We start from the raw sequence: 14,902 nt of genomic DNA on the forward strand, positions 1-14,902 counted from the left end.
ATCCTAAAATGTGAAAGGAAAAGATAGGCAGAGAGTCCCGCAAGTTCCTCATTCAAGAGCACATGGGTTTTTACGTGTCTTATAGTTAATTCATGTAGTTTATTTTCAATCTCTTAGTTGAATTACTTTTCTTGAAAAGATGCCTGGGACAAGGCCAACATCGTAGGGAGGAATGCCACTGGGTCAGGATCTGGGAACAATCAGCTCTTCTGGTTTTAAGGATGAAGCGCCAAGATCTTAAGGAATCTGAATTCCTGGTGAGCAGTCAACTTCGTTCATTCGCCCCCAGCAGCATTCCGGTGACTTAAAACAGAAAAAAGAAAATCTATTTAAAAAAACCCAGTTGACCTAAAGCGAACCCATCCCCAGCTTCTTCATTTCTTTAAAAAAAAAAAAAAGGCCTCTCCCATCGCAGTCCCCCCGCACACAGCGACAGGTCAGTGGCAGGACTCTACTCAGGGACTAGGGCGCCCGGCGCCCACCCGAGCCGCGGGCTAGGCGCGAGCCGCAGGGCGGGGCCCAGGGTCCGACCAGCCCGCTGCTCCCTTCCCGGGAGCGCTTCGGGGAAGGCGGTAGCGCCTCTCCTCCAGGCCCGGGGTCCTAGTCCGGCCGGGGCTGCCTCCCGGGCGCCCGCTGCCGTGGTGGCAGGAAGTCCCCAGGAACTACAAATCGAGGCATGCTGGGAACATTCCCCTGCTCCTCCCAGGAAATGTCCTTTGTCCAGCCCTACAGGAAGCCCCAGTGAGGAGTCAACCGGGCCACCAGCCAGTCTGCCAGCCAGCCCGCGGCCGCTGCACCCGCCGCCGCTGCCGCCGCAACAGCAGCAGCACAAGGGCAGTTGCGCCGCGGCGCGGGGCTTGGGCCCGGGCGTGCGGTGCCCTCGCCCCTTGCCGCACCCGACGCCGCGCAGGTAGGAGCGTGGCTGCGGCTGGGCTCCCACGCCGCCCGGGGACGGGGCTGATCGGGACCCGACCGGACTGCTGCCGGGATGGGGCGTGCGCCCCGGAGCGGGTGGCCATACCGCTGGGCGAACTTGTACCGTTGTCTGTTCACCCCGGTCGCAGGGGCCCCGGGGCTGTGGGCGCGAGGTGGGGGTGTACTTAAGGCCCCCCAAGCCGGGACCGAGCTCCTTTAGGGATCTGTGGCGAGGCGCGGGGAGAATGAGGCTGAGTAGCGAGGGAGGAGGCAGCGTTTGGAGAGGCAGTCAGACCGTCCCGCCGACCACCGAAGGGGGCATCCGAGACCCTCGGAAAAAAACGAAGCCCAGGGAGGAGCTTGGGAGGCAAGGAGAAGGTGAAGGGCTTTGTGTGCAGCTGCGGACGGGTACCGACTGCAGCCCCCTCGCCTTGTCTCCCCGCGCCCCCAGCCCCACTTGGGGCTATGGACAGTGGGGATGGGAGACTCCGAGGAGGGCCAGCGGGTCATCTCGGGTCCTTGTGAAACGTGTGCTCCCTTTTCCTCTCAGCTGCATTCTAACCTGACTCGGAGTAGCGGCTTGGGCTGCCATCAGACTGGACAAATGGCACAATGGGGATGAGAGGGTAGATGGGGCAGCAGCAGCTCGCTGTCCTGGGAGTGGTCGCCGCCGTTTAGCTCCGGTAGGCTTCGCACCCCGAAACGCCCATGTCGCCGGTGTGGCCAGGCTGGTACCGTCATCCAGGGGGAATGCCGAGACGGAGGACTGTCAGTGGAGGCACCGGGTGAAGCGTGGTGGGAGGAGAGGGCGAGTAAGAGGTTGAGGGGGAGAGTCAGTGCAACAGGGAGTCAGCTGAGAGTACCTGATGGCCACGTTTCGAGAATCGGATGGCCACTTCCTCTGGGACTTTCCGATTTTCCTTTTTCCTAACCGCCCCGTCCCTACCCCAAATAATGAATCACCCACCCTTGCTACGTGAGCTGGATTCAATCTGGTGGTGTCTGGTGGTGTTTATCTTTGCTCTGATACCTGGCCTGTTTGTCCTTTACCTGTAGGTTGACTTGAATACTCTGCATCCCCGATGGCTTTATCCTCCTCTCGTGGGACTCAGGGTGTGGTGAAGGCGGTTGGATAATGGCTACTGTGATGGATGAGTGGGCAACTTTGAACACAGCCCAGGTGTTACGGCTGTGTACCTGAACTCCCTCGCCTAAGCAGCCCGTTTCTCCTTTCTACCCCCACCCTCGTCCCCTAATTCTGTTTAGTTTACTGCTCTACAAGTATTTTTACTCTCTGAGCCACCGGGAAAGCCCAAGAATACAGGAGTGGGTAGCCTGTCCCTTCTCCAGCAGATCTTCCCAACCTAGGAATCGAACCCGGGTTTCCTGCATTTCCGGCGGCTTTACCTGCTCAGCTACCAGGAAAGCCTTCTTCTCTTAAGCCAACATAGGGATGTTATTTAATGTGCGATGTTTTAAGAGCCAAATGAATCTTTAAAGATGGCATTTGGGTGGTGAGGCAGGAGTACCCAAGGCTCATGATGATGTGGTAGGCACAGAGTCTTGTCTCCTATATGAATAGCTTATGGGGAAAAACAAACCTTTCCGGCTGCCTTCTCTAGAAGAGATGAGGCATCTGGAGTGATTTAAGAATGGAGTGGGGAAAAACCCAGTTGTTGAGGCTGAGGACATGAGAATGGTGAAATAAAGAGAATACACTGTGAATTCAGAAGATTTCCAATTGGAGCATATTGGCTGTGTGTGTGCGCGTGTTGGACGTGGAGGTTATCGCTGGGGGAAATTTGATATTCAAAGTTTAGCTGGGCCCCAAGAAGAATATGATGATACCATAGTAAACAAAGGTCATAAATGGGAAGTCAGGCTACCTTTTACAGAAAGGAGAACATAGATGGCCTTCAAAAATGACTGGGATTAAGGGAATGAATGGAAAGAAATCAGGTTGAGAAGCACTGGTGATGGAACTGAATTGGCCTGGGAAGGGTGACCTCGCTGAAGGTTGCATGACTAAGGATGATGGGGTTGCATCACATTTCCTCTCCTTCCCCTCAAAGCTCTTTGGATTTCCTCTGTAGCTACACATTTGCCCAATTTCTGATGTCTAGTTAAGGCAAGGAGAAAGGGTAAAAGCTGGTTAAAGATGATAACTTAAAGCAAGAAAGATCTTGCCTGTTCGTGTAGAGTGAGAAAAAAAAAAAACAAAACAACAACTCTGCAATGTCATTAAGAGGTCTGGAGCCTGATCCTGTGTTAATGCCATTTGGGCTTTTCCTTTGATCTGTGCTCCTACTTCTTTTTTTCTTTTCCTTCATTCTGCGCAGCTCCCCCCACCCCGCCCCGCCCCACCCCTTTCCTAACAGGTTTCTTAGTACATAGTATGTAGTGTTGATGTAATCAGAAGGGTAACTCCAGAGTTTGGCATTCAAAACCCTTCACAATTCAGTGCTTACCTACCTCTGTTCTCCACTGGACCTGGGCCACTCATATTACCTATCCATTCTTGCAGCAAAGAGCTCCCTGGTCTGAGATGCAGCGTTCTTCCACCTGTGTGTCTCCTCAAGTTGGACTCCATGCCTGTTGGGCATCCCTGCCCTGCCCTGATTATTGTCCCCAAATTCTAGCCCAGCTGGTGCCGAAGTCTTATAGACGTCTTCCTAGACCTCCGAGTCAGAATCCATCTTATCCCCATTGCACTCTGCATCCTCTGAAGAATACCCATCTCTGGTCTGCCTTGTGATAGTTAGACGTTCTCCTTCTCCCCTTCAAAAAGTAAATCCCTGAGGGCAATGGCTCTGTACCCTATACTTTAAACCTAACAAGTGCACAGAGGATGCTATATGAAAAACATGACTAAATGAAGGAATGAGTGAAAGAACTGAAAGAATACATATGTCTTAATTTATCTCTTTCTGTGAAAAGGAAGATGAAGCCTTTTTACAGACCTGTAAGGATTCACTGCAGATGTGACTCTAAAGCATCTAGACCTTTTCATTTTGTTCTTGCGTTTGGAGACCCTAAATGGGTCTGTTACAGTGTCTAGTACAAAGACACTCAGTAAGAGTTGTTGAATAGGGTCTTGCTGCTGCTGCTAGTGCTGCTAGGTCGCTTCAGTCGTGTCCGACTCTGTGCGAACCCATAGGCGGCAGCTCATCAGGCTCCCCAGTCCCTGGGATTCTCCAGGCAAGAACACTGGAGTGGGTTGCTATTTCCTTCTCCAATGCATGAAAATGAAAAGTGAAAGTGAAGTCGCTCAGTCGTGTCCGACTCTTAGCGACCCCATAGACTGCAGCCCACCAGACTCCTCTGTCCATGGGATCTTCCAGGCAGAGTACTGGAGTGGGGTGCCATCGCCTTCTCCATGAATAGGGTCTTAGCTAGCCTAAATTTTAAAACTCTATAGGCAGGATATAGAATGGATTAATCCCAAGGGGATAAACAATGACTTTTGCCATGTTCTTGGAGGTGATATTTTCTTCTCAGTTGTGAAAGTTCAATGTGCTTTCTAGAAAGTAGCACTACGAAGATCATCCTGCTATTTCCAACTAGGCCAATGACTCCATCACGTCACTTTGACTTTTATAGCCCAAGCAGTCTACTAGGATTAAAATGTGGCATATAGAAGTTCAAGACAAATCAGACTTTCAAACTTTGCTTAAAGACATTGCAGTTTGTAGTTGCTCATTTATCTCTAACTGGAAAGCTTTTTATGCTTTTGTTTTTTTTTTTAATGTGATGACAAGAGTTACTGTATATTGAACATTTATGTATCAACGATTATTGTTTATTTGCTAAGTCATATTTGACTCTCTGACCCCATGGACTGCAGTCTGCTAGGCTCCTCTGTCCATGGGATTTCCCAGACAAGAATCCTGGAGTGGGCATTTATTTTTCTAAGGGATTTATCTGACCCAGGGATTGAACCCACATCTCCTGCTTGGCAGGCGGATTCTTTACCACTGATACACCTGTTTTTTATGCTTTTTTTTTTTTTTAACGTGATGAAGGAGTTACTGTATGTTGGACATCTATGTATCAGTTATTAAACTAGAGAATTTCTATGCATTGTCTTAATCTGATGATTTACATATTACAATCATCTCTGTTCTAAAAAAGGAGGAAACTGGGTCTCAGAGAGAAATTAGGGATCTTGCTTAGAGGCCCAGATGCATGAGATAGACCGGAATTTAGGTCTGTTTTCACAACGGGTGTGTTTTTGTTTTCCCTGGGAGAAAACTGCTAGATCTATGTTCTTCCTCTGAGGTTCTTCACTTTACGGATTTCCTTCCTGGATATTGTTGGGCTTCTAAATGCATCCTAATGGATCTCATGTGAGAGGCCCGGGTTCTTCATACATTCATTGTTTTTATGCCCTCATAATCCCATGGCCATCATTTGGAAAGACCAGGTTCAGAATCCATAATAAGACCTTTGGTCATAGAACTGCTTCCCTGGAATTCTTTCCCATTTTCTCACAGCCTATTATCTGAATTCTTTCTGTCTTCCCTCCAGGGCAAGTCTCACGCTTTCCCCCTTCTGTAGCCTTTCTTGACCACTCCAGGCCACATTCAGGCTCTCCTCTAACCTTTGGCATTGCCTGAAATACCTGAGGCTCAGTGTCTTCTTGATGAATGTAGACTTGAATGAGCCCCCACCGTGTGCTGGAATTTGCCTATTCTCTGCGCAAGGCAGGGACTGCATGTCCAGAACACACCCCGGCATATGGTGGACTTTCAGGAATTGTGAGTTTGGTAATGAACTGGTAATGACTCAAAATGCAAAAGTGCAGGCATGAAACATTATTTGCATGTTGCTAGTTTGTAAGAGAGAGATCGGAGGGTCATTTTCTTAGTTATTATAATTTTCATCCTTTTCACCAGACTGCCCGAAAAATTAAGCACCCTCTGGAAATAAATGAGAGCAGATCTGGGTATTGCTCAGTTGTACGAGCTTGATCAGTGCTAAACGATGATGGTGTTTTATTGATGCTGGGTAGATAGGCTTCCCTGGTGGCTTAGCTGATAAAGAATCTGCCCTCAAAGCGGGACACCTGGGTTTGATCCCTGGGTTGGGAAGATCCCCTGGAGAAGGGAATGGCAACCCACTTCAGTATTCTGGCCTGGAGAATTCCATGGACTGCAGTCCATGAGGTCGCAAAGGGTCAGACCCGACTGAGCAACATTCACTTCACAGCCTGGGTGGGGTCACAGCTTCAGTACCTTAATCCTTGCTGTCAGGCACACCTTCTGCCACATCTCCTAGGATAGGCCTCTATGGTGCACGTCAGAGAAAACTGGAGGGGTTTCCCTGCTGCTGCAGATATGGGGGGGAAAAAAGGCTGGAATGAGGAAGGAAGATAGTTCCTTCTGTTTTTACCTCTGAGAAGAGTAGCATGATTTGTATGGGGTATGGAATTGGGTTTTGTTGCATTATGTATTAATGGGGATGTTAAAAAGATCAGCAGCTGCCCCTCTGTGGGTGAAGAGGCTTTGCCACAAGATGGCTTTGCCATCTCCTGAGCCTTCTTTTCCCTGACCTCAAGGCCCCACAGTGCTGTGGACGCCTTGGTATAAGCACAGTGTGTGGGGGTTCTTAAAAGCACATCAGTCATTTTAAATGAGGATAGGGCAGTTCTGATTGGAGAAGGAAATGGCAACCCACTCCAGTGTTCTTACCTGGAGAATCCCAGGGACGGGGGAGCCTGGTGGGCCGCCGTCTATGGGGTTGCACAGAGTCGGACACAACTGAAGCGACTTAGCAGCTTAGCAGCAGGGCAGTTCTTGGGCTTCCCAGCTGGTGCTAGTGGTAAAGAACTCACCTGCTAATGCAGGAGACTAGAGACTCAGGTTCAGTCCCTGAGTCAGGGAGATCCCCTGGAGGAGGGCATGGCAACTCACTCCAGTAGTCTTGGCTGGAGAATCCCATGGACAGAGGAGTCTGGCTGGCTACAGTCCACAGGGTCACAAGGAGTCGGGCACAGCTGAAGCAACTTTGCATGTACACAGTTCTTGGGGTCCCTGCACTTGTTCAGCAAGTCATGCACAATACATCCAGAGGCTGGCAACAATGTTCCAGTCAGATGTGTGGAGCACCACCTGCAGTTCTCTAGTTTCCCCTTCCTGCAGAGGGTCAAGTCGGGGTCATGTGCACACAGCTCTAATTTGCTAAAATGTGTATAAAGGGGAAGAGAGCCTACATTCATTCAGAGAGGCATTTGAGATATATTTTCTCCCGAGAACTTTGTCAGAATCTTACCCAGACTTACAAAACAAGAACCATTCTTTCTAGGTTTTATTAATAAGAAACATTACTTTGGTCTCAGTGTCCTACCTATTCAGGAGGTTAGCTTATCTCTGATGCTTGATCATGCTTAAACAGGGCACTCTGGGAAGAACACCTTTCCAGTTATTCAACTTTTTTTCCAACAGGTAAGAACCTTGGTGAATTTCAAAGAATCTCTTAAGGAAAAAAAAAAAAAAAATCCTCATGCAGGTATTGACAATGATTTCTGGTAGCAGTAGGTAGTTTTGAAAGCAGTGGGTTTTAGAAATGATTTCATCTGAATGTAATCTCCATAAGACAGAACTTAGTGTAATGGGTAGCACGGTACATGTTAAAAAAAAAAATTGCTGAATGAATGGATATATTACACTTTAAAACATTTACTTTGATGCTTTCCTAATATGATGGTACTGCCAATTTTTTATAAAGAGATATGGCAAAGGGTGTAGCTTATGTGTTATATTAGATGGGGAAAGGACGTTTTATATGTACATATAATTTTTTTAAAAAATAGATTTTATTTTTTTAATCTTTTAAATTATTTTAAAAACATTTATTTGGCTGTGTTGGATCTTAGCTATAGCACGTAGAATCTCTGATGTGTCAGGTGAGATCTTTCCTTGCGGTGTACAGACTCTCTGGTTGTGTTGTGTCTTGTGGGATCCAGAGTGCTTGAGCTTCAGTAGTTGTGGCAGCCAGGCTTAGTTGCTCCATGGCATGTGGGATCTTAGCTCCCCAACCATGGACTGAAGCTGTGTCCCCTGTATTGCAAGGTGGATTCTTAGTCACTGGGTCACCAGGGAAATCCCTTAGACTTTATTTTTTTGAGCACTTTTAGGCGCACAGCAGTATATTTTTAATTTTATTTATTTTTGGCTGTGCTGGGTCTTAGTTGCTTCGTGGGTATTCTCTAATTGTGGTGAGTGGGGGGCTACTCTTGATTGCAGTGTATGGACTTATTGCTGTGGCTTCTCTTATTGTGGAGTACGGGCTGTATGGGGGGTGGCCTTCAGTAGCTGCAGTTCGTGGGTCCTAGAGCACAGGCTCAATTGTTGTGCACACCGGCTTAGCTGCTCTGTGGCACGTGGGGTCTTCCCAGACCAGAGATTGAACAGGTGGTCCAGCATCGGCAGGTGGATTCTTTACCACTGAGCCACCAGGAAAGCCCTCACAACTACATTGAGCAGAAAGTACAGAGAGTTCCCATATGCTCTCTGTGTCTTTTCATGATTTGATAGCTCATTTCTTTTTAACTCTGAATAATATCGTTTGAATGAATGGATGTGAAAGTTGGACTGTGAAGAAAGCTGAGCGCTGAAGAATTGATGCTTTTGAACTGTGGTGTTGGATAAGACTCTTGAGAGTCCCTTGGACTGCAAGGAGATCCAGGCAGTCCATTCCAAAGGAGATCGGTCCTCGGTGTTCTTTGGAAGGAATGATGCTAAAGCTGAAACTCCAGTACTTTGGCCACCTCATGCGAAGAGTTGACTCATTGGAAAAGACTCTGATGCTGGGAGGGATTGGGGGCAGGAGGAGAAGGGGACGACAGAGGATAAGATGGCTGGATGGCATCACTGGCTCAATGGACATGAGTCTGAGTGAACTCCGGGAGTTGGTGATGGACAGGGAGGCCTGGCGTGCTGTGATTCATAGGGTCTCAAAGAGTCGGACATGACTGAGTGACTGAACTGAACTGAACTGAACTGAATGTACCACAGCTTATCCAGTCACCTACCACGGACATCTCGGTTGCTTCTAAGTTTTGGCAGTTATGAATAAAGCTCCCATAAACGTCCATTTGTGGAGATGTAAGTTTTCAACTTATTTGGATAAATAGCCAGGCATACAATTGCTAGATTTCACCGATGCAATGGACATGAACTTGAGCAAACTTTGGGAGATGGTGAGGGACAGAGAGGCCTGTCCTTCTGCAGTCCATGTGGTCACAGAGAGTTGGACACGACTAGGTGACTGAACAAAAACATAACATGCTTAGTTTTCTAAGAAACTGACAAATTCTCTTTCAGAGTGATTGTGTCATTTTGCCTTTTTTGTCAGCCGTGAATAAGAGTTCCTGTTCTTGTACATCCTCACCAGTATGTAGTGTTGTCACAGTTTTGGCTGTTTCCTCACCAGTATGTAGTGTTGTCAATGTTTTGGCTGTTTTGCTGTTCTAATAGGTTGTTGTTGTTCAGTCGCTCAGTCATGTCTGACTCTTTACAACCTCGTGGACTGCAGCAGGCCAGGTCTCCCTGTATCTCACCATCTCCCAGAGCTTGCTCAAACTCAAGTCCATTGAGTCGGGGATGCCATCCAACCATCTCGTCCTCTGTCATCCCCGTCTTCTCCTGCCTTCAATCTTTCCCAGCATCAAGGTCTTTTCCGATGAGTCATTTCTTCACATCAGGTGGCCAAAGTATTGGAGCTTCAGCTTCAACATCAGTCCTTCCAATGAATATTCAGGGTTGATTTCCTTTAGGATTGACTGGTTTGATCTCCTTGCTATCCAAGGAACTCTCAAGAGTCTTCACCAGCATCACAATTTGAAAGCATCTATTCTTCAGTGGTATATCATTAATTTACAGTTCCATAGTGACATAAGAAAACCTGTGCCCTCTGCATTGGAAGTGTGAAGTCTTAACCACTGAACAACCAGGGAAATCCCTGCCTATTTTAAAATTAAGTTACTCATTTTCTTACTGTTAAGTTTTAAGGATTCTCTGTATATTTTGGAAAGCAGTCCTTTATCAGATATGTGTTGTGCAGATATTTTCTCCAAGCTTAGGTTCTGATTCTCTTGATATATTTCCATATATATGAACTTTTCTTATATTTTTCTTTTTGAGAGGTATACCAGATCTATTTTAATATAAAACAGGTTTACCCCAGAAATGAAGACAGATAGTGTGAAATAAACTTGAAGAAATGCTTAAAAAAATTATTTCATTTATTTTTGGCTGTGCTAAGTCTTCTTTGCTGCATATGGGCTTTCTCTAGTTGCAGCTAGTAGGGGCTGCTCTCCAGCGGTGGTGATCAGGTTTCTCATTGTGGTGGCTTCTCTTGTGGAGCACAGGCTCTAGGTGCATGGGCTTCAGTAGCTGTGGCTCCCAGGCTCTAGACCACAGGCCCAGTGGTTGTGGCCCACCAGCTTAGTTGCCTTGAGGCATGGGAAATCAGACCAGGGACTGAATCTGTATCTCCTGCATTGGTGAGTGAATTGTTAACCACTGGACCACCAGAGAAGTCCCCTACTGTTTTTTATTTTTTTTTTTAAATAAGGTAAATGCCAATTAAATTTAACCAGACGGTGGCCACAGCCTTTAATGAGCTTGGGGGCAGTTACTATAGGAGCTCTTTTTATTTCTGTTTCCCCATTCCCTCATAGGTACTTGTGTTTATTGATTGAATTAGTGGCTTAGTAAATATTTCTGGTCACCTACTTCCTAAGCAGCACATACCCATTTAAAAAACTTCTTTAAGAGCCTATGTTTGTCTCATAGCTTAATTATGGACCCTTAGGAAAGGGTTCAGAGAAGGCAATGGCACCCCACTCCAGTACTCTTGCCTGGAAAATCCCATGGACGGAGGAGCCTGGTAGGCTGCAGTCCATGGGGTCGCTGAGGGTTGGACACGACTGAGCGACTTCATTTTCACTTTTCACTTTCATGCATTGGAGAAGGAAATGGCAACCCACTCCAGTGTTCTTGCCTGGAGAATCCCAGGGACGGGGGAGCCTGGTGGGCTGCCGTCTATGGGGTCTCACAGAGTTGGACACGACTGAAGTGACTTAGCAGCAGCAGCAGGAAAGGGTTTCCATAGGCTGATGACTATAAGTGAGAAGAGAAGTCAAGATGTGCAGATCCTTCCTGTCAGAGCCAGCAAACAAAACAGAATCCCAAAGCCCAAGAAAACTGCTGGAGAATAAACTTTGGTCTGAGTAGATGCTCTAATAATAAATATTGAATACAGATTTCTCCTGTATTTGATTGTGCTTCCTGTTGCCCTCTCCTCCCAAGCAACTTTTTATTTAGTCTCCTGACTACTTTGTAAACGTTGAATGTTGATCTTTTTTCATCCTCATTTAATTTCTAGCCCTGTTGGTTCTAGCCCTGTCTTTCCTGCAGGGACGGGAGAGAAGCAGTTGTCCTGTACGACTAGGAAAGCCCAGGAACAACCATGGATCCAGACACAGCTCTGGGCCACCTCTTCTTTGCACCACCGAGTTGCTTGTTAAAGCCTTGGAGAGGAGGCAGGACACGCACAAGACTATTTGATGCCAACAAGGGCTGCTGTCATTTGGCCATGGGACTCGGGATTCTCTTTTGAGAAGGTTCTAACTTTTGAAGCTAATCACCACTATCATATCTACCTGTGTAGCAGGATAATTAAGCATGCTTGGCTCCTGGTGCTGACAGGTTATTGGATCCAGTTAGGAGAGCTAGCTTGTTTCCAGGGCTCTCTGCCTGACATAATCTTAGCCAGATCACTAGATTTCCTGGTCCTATTAGTCCTTCATTTTGAGACTGAGGAAGGAAATAATTAGCCCTAACTTTATCCATTTAAAGAACTATTTAACAGTTTGGGAATGACAGATGTTAATATAATATATACAGAATGAATATATATATTCTAATATAGAGAGAATGGATAAACAAAAAGATCCGACTGTATAGCACAGAGAACTATATACAGTATCCAGTAGTAAACCATAATGGAAAAGATTTTGAAAAATAATGTATGTGTATATATATGGTATGTATATATATATACATGTGTATTATATATGTGTGTATATATATGCATGCATGCTAAGTCACTTCATTCATGTCTGATTCTTTGCAACCCTATGGACTGTAGCCCCCCAGGCTCCTCTGTCCATGGGATTCTCAAAGCAAGAATACTGGAGTGAATCTCCTACAGGGATCTTCCCAACCCAGGGATCAAACCTGGATTTCTTATGTCTCTCCTGCATTGGCAGGCAGATTCTTTACCACTATTCTTTACCACTTTATCACTATTCCCACTATATATGGGAAGCCATCTATATATATATATATATAAAACAACAGAAATTAATACAACATTGTTAATCAACTATACCTCAATACAATAAATTTTTGTACTGAAGAACTATTTGAAGGCTCATTTTGTGGGGAATCATGAAATTGCATAAAGCAATATGTTCCCACCAGGACTTACATTTGGGAGGTGGGAGGGAGGGAGAGAGGGCAAACAATAAGGTACAACTTATAACTATGATTATATTTTTAAAACTAACATTCAGTCAGTTCAGTCACTCAGTCATATTCAACTCTTTGCAACTCCATGGACTCCATGGACTGCAGTATGCCAGACTTCCCTGTCCATCACCAACTCCCAGAGCTTTGCTTAAACTCGTGATGCCATCCAACCATCTCATCCTCTGTCATCCCCTTCTCCTCGTACCTTCAGTCTTTCCCAGCATCAGAGTCTTTTCTGATGAGTCATTTCTTTGCATCAGCTTCAGCATCAGTCCTTCCAATGAATGTTCAGGCCTGATTCCCTTTAGGATTGACTGGTTTGATATCCTTGCTGTCCAAGGGAGTCTCAAGAGTTAGGCAGAATGAAATAAGGAAGAGTACCCTAAAGAATCATATACAAAGTGAGATAATAATAATTCTCCTTGAGCATTTAACACTAGTCTGAGAAGGTAGACCCAGTTGTTTCTCTCATTTTGTAGATGAAAAAGCCCAGGCTCAAAGAGACTGGGCTAGAGACTGGATTCACACAGGTGGTCTGGCTCCAGAATCTGAGCTGTCATTTGTTTATTGGAGTATAATTGCTTTACAATGTTGTGTTAGTTTCTGCTGTACAATGAAGTGAATCAGCCATATGTATACATATATTTCTTCTCCCTTGGACCTCCCTCCCCATAACCCCTTCCCACCACTCTAGGTCATCCCAGAGCACCATCTGAGCTTTTAACCACTACCAGTATTGCTTCCCACTAGGAAAGGGGAGACTTGTTTCTTGAGAGAGAACAGCACAGTGAGAGAGGAGAAGCACAAGGTGCCTTTTGGGAGGCTTGAATCATGCCTTTTTGAGGCTGAGGTTAGCTGGCAGAAAAGTCAGGGAGAGGTTAGCGCTTTCAGCTACATTGTCTCAGGCTTGGAGTTTGCACTTCTCTGGACAGAATGGCAAAGTCAGTTAGAGGTTTCTGAGCAGGAGAATGGCCAATGGCAAATGGTAAATGGAGTGGCAACTATGTTTTAAGATGCTTCCGGAAGCGTCTACTACAGTAATAAGAGAAAATAGAGGAGAGAACTGAAAAAGAAGGACTTGGCAGCTGATTGGATTGAAAAGGGTGAGGGGAGGGGCCAAGGTTGACTCCAGGGTTTTAAACCTGATGAGTAAGAACAAAGAGGCTTTTAACAGAAATGGGCAGGTGATTTGTAAGAGAGGTTTGGAAGGAGAACTAATGTTTTTCAATATGACAAGGGCCAGATCCTTTCCAAATGGAAAGCCCCTTCGAGTTTTCAACAACCTTTCAAGGTAACTTGTTGCTCTCTTTGTATAGATGAGAAAAGTAAGACTTAGTTTGGTGAACAGCCATCCTAGGAGCATAGAGTGTGTAAGTGACAAACTTCTGTTTGCAGCCAGATCTGTTGGTGCCATTACCGGTGCTTTCCTTCCAGTTTGGACTGCCCATCCCCGATGCCCCCCGCCCCCTGGCCCCACGTCCCGAGTCCCATGTGACATACAGGGCAGCACTTCGGTACGGAAGGGACGCTGAAGCTCCTCAGCTGTGACGCTTGCTGCACCATTAGAAATACGGACCTAGAATACAGGTCAGGGGGTGGAGGGAGAGTTTTGTATTCGTGGGGTCTCTGGACAGAGGAGGTATTTACTGAAAACTAGGGGAAGGGGTATCGTGATTAAGAGGAGAGGGAGAAGAAAATGTAAACAGAAACCTGGGAGGTCAACCTGTTGGGAGATAAGAGAAGCAGGGTACTAAGGGAAGTGGTGACGCCTAGAACAGTGGGTGCTAAGGTATGAGAGAATTTCAAGGATGGCATCTCAACAGGATTTCTGTAGTCATTTATTGCATCTTGATTATGCATGTCCAGCACATTCCAGTGTTAATGGTGAGATCATAGAAGAGACTGAATGTTGGATTGGAAGATGGAAAATTATAGCTGATGCTGATGTGAGCCAGACTCAATGTTAGCAATGATTGTGATCTACTGAGATGTTACACACCTGGGAAGACCATGGTTCACTAGGAAACTGATGTGTGTGGTGATGAGGTTAGAACTGATCAGGGCTCACTGACCCCAGCCCTGCTTTTCCCAGTAGCTTGTAAGACCTGTTGGCTCTGCAGAAGGAAATATAATATTGTTTGATAACTGGCTTTAGGCATTTAAAAAATGAAAAGGAAGGAAAGTCTTTGCAGAAGAAAAGTCTCTCCTTTCAATGAAAGGGTTTCATTCATAGTTTGAATTTTTAAGAGTCTTTAAAAATATTTTTAATTGCATGATGGAAATACTCTATTAAGATTCTCTTTTAAAATTTTAATTTAATTGTTTTGCCTTTTGGCCACACTGCATGGCACGTGGGATGGTTTCCAGACGAGGAATTGACCTATGGCCTCTGCAGTGAAAGTGCTGGATCCTAGCCACAAGGCCACCAGGGAACTCCCTAAAATTCTTTG

At 46.0% G+C, this 14,902-nt stretch overlaps 1 protein-coding gene across 1 annotated transcript in view; it reads left to right on the forward strand.

Annotated features, from left to right (window-relative positions):
* The first annotated feature begins 478 nt into the window (after nt 1-478).
* Nucleotides 479-14,902, forward strand: part of ZNF697 (zinc finger protein 697) — a 34,874-nt gene continuing 20,450 nt past the window's right edge. Inside the window, exon 1 of the mRNA XM_070367405.1 lies at nt 479-910. The gene's annotated coding sequence lies outside the window, so the exon portion shown is untranslated. The remainder of the gene's footprint in view (nt 911-14,902) is intronic.

The sequence above is a fragment of the Bos mutus genome, chromosome 3, assembly GCF_027580195.1.
Source record: "Bos mutus isolate GX-2022 chromosome 3, NWIPB_WYAK_1.1, whole genome shotgun sequence".
Classification (NCBI taxonomy): Eukaryota; Metazoa; Chordata; class Mammalia; order Artiodactyla; family Bovidae; genus Bos; species Bos mutus.